The sequence below is a fragment of the Triticum dicoccoides genome, chromosome 3B, assembly GCF_002162155.2.
Source record: "Triticum dicoccoides isolate Atlit2015 ecotype Zavitan chromosome 3B, WEW_v2.0, whole genome shotgun sequence".
Taxonomy (NCBI): domain Eukaryota; kingdom Viridiplantae; phylum Streptophyta; class Magnoliopsida; order Poales; family Poaceae; genus Triticum; species Triticum dicoccoides.
In genome coordinates, this window is record NC_041385.1 from 146,260,870 (window position 1) to 146,269,010 (window position 8,141).

The window sequence follows — 8,141 nt, forward strand, 5'->3', positions numbered from 1 at the left end:
CATCAACTATAAGGAGTAATCAACACTACTAGCAACCCACACGTACCAATATGAGGTTTTGGTACAAAGATTGGATACAAGAGATGAGCTAGGGTTTGAGAGGAGATGGTGCTGGTGAAGATGTTGATGGAGATTGACCCCCTCCCGATGAGAGGATCGTTGGTGATGACGATGGTGATGATTTCCCCCTCTCAGAGGGAAGTTTCCCCGGCAGAACAGCTCCATCGGAGCCCTAGATTGGTTCCTCCTCATGGCGGTGGATTTTCGTCCCGTAAGCTTGCTTATGATTTTTTCCAGGGTAAAAGACTTCATGTAGCAGAAGATGGGCACCGGAGGGCTGCTAGGTGGCCCACGAGGCAGGTAGGGATGGCAATGGGGACAATCCCCTATGGGGACCCATAGAACATCCCCGTACCCATCTATTCCCCATCACCCCATCCCCATCCCCGTTTGCATGACCGGGGATGAAATTTTCCCATACCCATGCCCCACTGGGGAGCGGGGCCCCATTAGGGTCCCCATCCCCATAAACAAATAATCATATATATAATATGATAAAATACAATCAACATTTATTAAAGTGAAATAACAAATAAAAATGCACTAATAATGGTACATGGCGACAAGATGTTGTATGCACCATGGTTGAACACATAACAAGCCATAATGGGCATGTTTCCAACACAAATATCATAGAAATATTGAATAGCGTGAGCACACGCTTGAAGAGAGTATCAATGCAAACACCACATTTAATAAGGACGAAATTTGTCTGACTCGCTTGACATAATTTATTGACTACAAAATTTGTCTGACTCGCTTGACATAATTTATTGACTCCAACATAAGGTTCCATGTGACCATAACTAACTTAAGGTAAACATGATCGTGCGCAAAAGTATTGCAGAGGTAGCAAGCTAACAGCTACAGCCTTGGTATGTGTTCGACATCATTGTTTGTTGAAGTTGAGCTGACTTGTAGGAAGTACAGAAGGAACCCCCTCTATACTGTGATGCGCTGCAGAAACACATACGACAACCATAAAAAAAATGCTTGATGAATAGATAAAAATCTTTGAAGTATGAAAATGGTGCCATGTACAATCTTAGATTGACTCACCTCTAAACCTTCTTGTATATCATCAAGGCAACTCCAGAAACTAGCATCCTCGGTCTTCTCATCATCTACATGTGACATGTCCAAAAAAACAGAAACATAAATTTAATCATAAAACTAGAAAATAGAAATGGTTAAAGGATCAAATGATAGAGAAATGTGTAAACCTTTAGCTTTGTTTCTCTCCCAGTTTTGTGAACACATTAAAGCCTCTAGCAAATCAGGGGTCAGACGACTGCGGTGCTCACTAAGTACTCTTCCACTTCTACTGAAAGCTGACTCGGAAAATGCTACTTATCTCCCACTACGTGGAAAGAATAAAAGGATATGCGTTGATTTGCACACACTAAATTATTATCACGTTAAATGCAAGAATATATATGGTATTGAGTAATATATGTAGTTACCAATTACATAATGATCATGAAAAAAATGATACTACATTTATCATAGGCATGCGTACAAATCAATTCATGTAAATAGACTGTTGTGGTAGTAAAGAAGTGTGAAAAATCATAATCAATCATTATGTGATTATGATTTCTGAAACTACTGACTAATTATTCAGTGCTAGCACGGCACAATTCAGAACTGACTCTCCCCCAAAAATTAGTGGATGATGATTGATGAACAGTACTATAATCAATCTAAAAGTTTGCAAGCCAAGGGTCGACGAAAAACAACTAAATCTTAAAAATTGTGGATGACGACCAGTACTAAATCAATCTAAAATTTCAGCTTCATGACTGAATCTAAAAAGTCTGGACGCCGATCAGTACTACAAGATACTACATGTGAGACATACATGAAAAACAATCTTCACAAATTCCAATCTCCATCGTGTATGGGCCAATCTCCATTAGCAGAAGATGTCCACGTCGGAGCATGAGGGCCAATCAACTAGAAGGACGGCGGGCAGGGAGCACGGCTAGGCGTGGCTAAGGACGGCGGGGCATGGCGGCCGACGAGGAAGGCACCTGCACCGTCGTGGGACTCTATGGCGGGGAGTGGCTCAGGGGGACGGCGCACCTGCGCCGCCGCCGCCGGCCTCTGCTAGGTCGAAGCTGTTGGCTTCTCCTATCCCCTTCTTTTTTCTAGTCACTCGAAGAGGATAAAGACAAGAGAGAGAGAGAGAGAGAGCACCGTGGAGATGGATGGTTGTAGGAGACGAGGTGATGGCCGTCCGGTTGCTGGTGCCTGGGTCGTGGCTGATGAATTTGATGCATCAGCGTTACCTAGGAACCTTGAGCTACGGCGTTGTGCTTCTCCTGTTGCTGCAGATCTAGGAGTAGGACGTGTTGACTTCTTCGTCATGGCGGAGGCTGAGGTAAGCACGATAAGACGAGAGCTAGGGTTATTAATTTTTTAGGGTTGACTTCATCCTGTATATATAGACATATATATGGTCCTACATGTCATATGTAAAATGCGGATCTCCGTTGGGTAGCGGGTCTGGGGACTAGCATACCATCCCCATCCCCGTTGTACCCTATGGGGAATAAATAAGTTCGGTAAATATCCCCATGGGGAAGATTTTCACCCATCCCCTGCCCCTAATGGATGAAATCCCCATGGGTTTGGCGGGTATGGGGCCCCATTGCCGTCCCTAGAGGCAGGGGGCGTGCCCTGTAAGGGTGGGCGCGCCCCCCACCCTCGTGGATGGTGGGTGGCCCCCCTCAGGTATTTCTTCTGCTGAATAATCATCATTAATTCCAAAAATGACTTTCATGGAGTTTCAGGACTTTTGGAGCCGTGCATAGTAGGTCTCCAATATTTGCTCCTTTTCCAGCCCAGAATCTCAGTTGCCGGCATTCTCCCTCTTCATATAAATCTTGTAAAATAAGAGAGAATAGCCATAAGTATTATGACATAACGTGAAATAACAGCCCATAATGCAATAAATATATCGATATAAAAGCATGATGCAAAATGGATATGTCATCAAGCAATTCAGTTGACAAACTAAAAGTGATAAAGAAAAACTTTTACAAACTCTGTTTGCTCTTGTTGTTGCAAATATGTAAAGCCAGTATTCACGTTTTCAGCAAAGATTATGAACTAACCATATTCACAATAACACTTAGGTCTCATGTTTACTCATATCAATGGCATAATCAACTAGCGAGCAATAATAATAAAACTCGGATGACAACACTTTCTCAAAACAATCATAATATGATATAACAAGATGGTATCTCGATAGCCCTTTCTGAGACCGCAAAAACATAAATGCAGAGCACCTTTAAAGATCAAGGACTGACTAAACATTGTAATTCATGGTAAAAGAGATCCAGTCATAGTCCCCAATATAAACTAATAGTAATGCATGCAAATGACAGCGGTGCTCTCCACCGGGTGCTTTTTAATAAGAGGGTGATGACTCAACATAAAAGTAAATAGATAGGCCCTTCGCAAAGGGAAGCAGGAATTTGTAGAGGTACCAGAGCTCAGTTTTGAAATAGAGATGAATAACATTTTGAGCAGTTGTCACACCCTAGCTAGTCATGCATTAGAGTGTTGCATCATGTCTATTCTTTCATCAGAAACCTGAAATGGGGATGACAGAACCCCCAGTCCCCTCTGAAACCAATTAGGGTTTACTAAATCCTTTTCCAATGAACCTGAAATGCCCTTCTAAAATGCCCATCATTTTTGTCTTGGTTCAGAACCTCTGCCAAAAGTGATGCACATTTTCCTAGGCCATCTTAGGGTTTGTGAATTAAATCATAAATATTTGAATTTGGGCATTTAAAATTATATAAAATATTTAAATGCTCAAATATCTCCAAACTAAAATGTTTCATGTTGGAAATAATCCAACTATGGACCAGGAGTGGTTTGGTGATTTTAGGAGTTGCCTAAGTATTTTTATTAATTCAACAAAGTTGCTGAAGTATTAAAAAAAGCAGAAAACAAAAAAAATAGAAAAACCTTACCTGGCGCCCAGCACCCGGCCCACCTGCCGGCCCAGCCCAGCGCCGCTCCAGCGAGCTGCTTGCCGGCCAGGCAGGCAGGCAGGTGCCCGACGGCGACCGCAGCGCGCGCCACGCAGCTGGTTGCCGCCCTGCTCCACCTCCTCGCCTCGGGGCTGGATGGATGAGCTCCACGCAGCACCATGAACCCGCAGGACACCTCCATTCTCCCCCAACCCCTCTCTCTCGCGCTCCCCCGCCATGGCCGATGCCATCGCCGCCACCCCCTCGCCGTAGCCACGCCCTCCGTCGACCCCACGCCGTGCCGCCGTGTCCAGGAGCTCCGCTACCCTCCTCTCCTTCGAGCAAGCCGAGCCCCGAGCGCTCGCAAGGCCCGAGCCCACTGCATCGACCTCGACCGAACCGCCGTCGCCGGAGATCCCCTTCAACGCCGTCGTCGCTCCGGTCCGTCCCCGGCCGCGCCAAGGGCTTCGTCGCACTCACTGTGGAGCTCGTCGCCGACGTGCTCCCGGTCACCCTTCGACCACTCCACGGTGTCCATCATGCTCACCGCGTCACGTAGCACCTAACTAGCTACTTTCCGCACCTCACCGACCCCTCTTACGTCAAGTTCGACTTCGGCCGAACCCCGGTGGCCGCCAAAGTCGTCGTCGGCGCCAACTCCGGCCACCCCGACCCCAACGGACTCCACCAAGAGCTGCGGCTCGTCCTCAGCTCCACTCCGGTGGTCTCCGCGACCCATTTGGTGGCCGAAACGGCCAAAACCACTTCCGCCGCCGCGTCGGGCTCGCCGGCGGCTAAACGCCGGTGCAGTCGACCCGAGTTTGACCACGGGTGGGCCCTGGTTGACTCCCTGAGTCAATGACAGGTGGGGCCCAACCCTGTTAATTAAACAGGTTTAGTTTTATTTAAACTTTAATTAAATTAATCACACTGACACGCGGGACCCACTGTCAGGTTTGACCCGGACGTGTCCCGTTGACCTGCTGATGTCACACTGACGTCAGGCTGACGCAGTAATTGATTTTCTGGATTTAATCTAATATAGGAAATTCCAGAATATAGTTTAAACTTTAAAAATTCATAACTTTTATTCTGTAACTCCAAATCAGACAAATTATATATGAAAAATGATCAGAAAAATCCAATCTATCCATCTGTACTATTTTCGTGCATGATTAAACTAGTTAACCTGATGTTTAATGCAGAACAAGGAAAAACACTTTAAAGGGCCATATTTGAGTTTGAAATTTGAATCTTTGATTCAAATTGGTTCAAACCCTTCTGGTCTTAGTTGCATTAGCCCAACACACTCATATTGCTATGTTTCATGCATGCATCATATTGTTGCACATTGTTTGGTGATGGTTGTGTATCAGTGTTCTTGCGGCAGGTTCTGCCTCCGAGGAGTACCGTGATTACCCTAACGAAGAGCCGTATCAGTGCATCGAACCATCAGGCAAGCAACCAACCATTTGATCATATCGATACAATCCCATGTTCTCGCTCCTGCTCTCTTTTACTGCATTAAGACAACGCGTTTCAAACTGCTATGTGCTACGGTAGTTGAACCCACTTCCTCTTCATGACCTGTCATTGCCACAGTAACTAGATGAAACCCACTAGCATGTGTAGGAGTTGATTGAGCCATATGTATGTGTTGTTCCTACCTTGCTATGCCTGCTATGCTTAGAGTCATGTCAGGTCTGGTTCATCTGGGTGATGGGCTAGAGTGAAATGATTATGTTGGTAATGAGAGTGGTGTGGTGAACACGATTTGGTAAAGGTATCGATGAGAGGCCATGTAGGAGTACATGGTGGGTTGTTTCATTGAAGCCGACCTTAAGCACTGAGATCTGTATGTGTGATTTAAGATATAGCTACTACCATGCATTGGGCCCTGAAATATGACCCCGCTCGACTTCTTATTCACCCTAGTCCTCTGTCCAGGAGTTGCAAGTAGTTTCTGGTGTTTGTAGCCTACTGGAGGCCGTGGACAGCGCTGACCGTAGGGGTAGGCTGTGATGCGGTAGGTACGTGGCCGGGTGTACCGAATACCCGTTAGGTATCTCGGGAACCCTGTTCACATCGTTCGGGGCCGTATGGGAAACCTCGGCCGGACTCCCTGCGGATGGAACCTGGATAGGCGATAAACCTGGACTAGAGACTTAGGTGTATAGGTAGGTCGTGGTCTACACCCACGTCGGCTTTCGCTTGAAGTCTGCCAAGCACATATCGTGTGCAAACGCTAAGTGGTGGAAACATGTATGAAGAAGTACACCCCTGCAGGGTTATCATGATCTATTCGAATAGCCGCGTCCGCGGTAAAGGACTACTTGGTTGCCTATACAGTTCATAGACAAGTAAATGGAAACTACTAAAAGCCTCAAGATAAGTGTGAGTGCCGAGGATGGCTCTTCCGTAGGAAGACGGAGGTGGATCCTCGGTAGTGTATTGAAGTGGTGAGTAGTGGACTCGTGTGCGCAAAACCATTTCAAGTTGAAGTCTCGTAAGATAGCCTAGCCAAGAGTCAAAGCTGGCTTGCTGCAACAACTCCACCAACCCTTCTTGATAATGTGCATGTATGTAGGATCTGATGTAAGTCTTGCTGAGTACCTTTGTACTCATGTTGCTATAATTTACATTTTTACAGAAGACGCTGCAACCCCTTCTGATGGGTTCTTCGTAGACGTTGACATCAATGAGTAGGCTAAGGCCCAGGTGGTGATCCTGAGCTTGTGAAGGACCACGTAGTATAGCTAGGCTTTCCAAGCCTCTTTTATTTTACTAGTTGTCTGTACTCAGACAAGTTACTTCCGCTGCTAGTTTGTATGACTGTATGACTTGAATGTTGGGTCGTGTGACCCGTACCTATGTGTATGTTATGTATGGCTCTCTGAGCCTTGAATAAAGTACTTGTGTCATAGAGTCATGTTGTGATGCCATGTTGTATTTGCACATATCGAGCATATTGTGTGTATGATATTGAAATGCTTGGTATGTGTGGGATCTGACTATCTAGTTGTTTATCTTTAGTAGCCTCTCTTACCGGGAAATGTCTCCTAGTGTTACCGCTGAGCCACGGTAGCTTGCTACTGCTCTGGAACACTTAGGCTGGCCGGCATGTGTCCTTCTTCGTTCCTGTGTCTGTCCCTTCAGGGAAATGTCACGCATTGAGTGTCGGAGTCCTGTTAGCCCGCTACAGCCCGGTTTACCGGAGTCCTGCTAGCCCAGTGCTACAGCCCGGACCCACTTGCTGATGACCGACACGTTCGAAGCTGGGTCATGGATGCCTGTCCCTGTAAGTCTGCGCCACTTTGGGTTTACAACTAGTCATGTCAGCCCGGGCTCCTTATCATATGGATGCTAGCGACACTATCATATACGTGAGCCAAAAGGCGCAAACGGTCCCAGGAAAGGTAAGGTGACACCCGTGGGAATACCGTGCGTGAGGCCGCAAAGTGATATGAGGTGTTACAAGCTAGATCGATGTGACATCGAGTCGGGGTCCTGACAGCGTTGGTATCAGAGCCGGACTGCCTGTAGGTTCTCCAAGCCAAACTGGTCGATGTTGAGTCTAGAAATTCTTTAGTTATATGTAGGGGAATTGGTTGTGGGATGGAATGTAAGGCTCTTTTTACTCCTTTATCTTATGACAGTCTGATCTGAGTCAGTCCATTCTTCCACCGGGGGTTAAGGAATTAGGATCTATTCTCTCTATCAGGATCACGTGTTACTAATCAGTAGTACCTTATAGGTTTGATGAATACAAGCCTAGTTCAGTTCTACTACCACATTATGTTGCTAGGATGGACTCAGAATTTGATATGATGATGTTGAGTGCGTATGAAATCCTTTGTCAAATGTCTCAAAATCCTTCTTGAGCATTTACAGCTGTTATGCTGCCGAAATTTTGCTAGAAATTCAATGCATTTGCATTATGGTTGTGCTTTCAGATGGCCACTCGCGACCTCAATCAAGTGGTTCGCCTGACTCGATGCCTAGATGTACCCGGTCATACCGCCATGTTGGTCAGAGTAATGACTGAGGCTGGATACCGTTGGTATCCTGAGTACACGGTCGAAGAGCAAT

General features: G+C 46.1%; 1 long non-coding RNA gene across 1 annotated transcript; it reads right to left on the reverse strand.

The window, feature by feature from the left end:
* Positions 1 to 1,157: 1,157 nt before the first annotated feature.
* LOC119281008 lies at positions 1,158 to 2,063 on the reverse strand. Its single transcript, XR_005138245.1, has 3 exons — positions 1,922 to 2,063; positions 1,284 to 1,420; positions 1,158 to 1,184 (listed from the first exon to the last, which is right to left on the reverse strand). It is a non-coding gene; the product is annotated as an uncharacterized LOC119281008 (long non-coding RNA).
* Between the last annotated feature and the right edge of the window lie 6,078 nt (positions 2,064 to 8,141).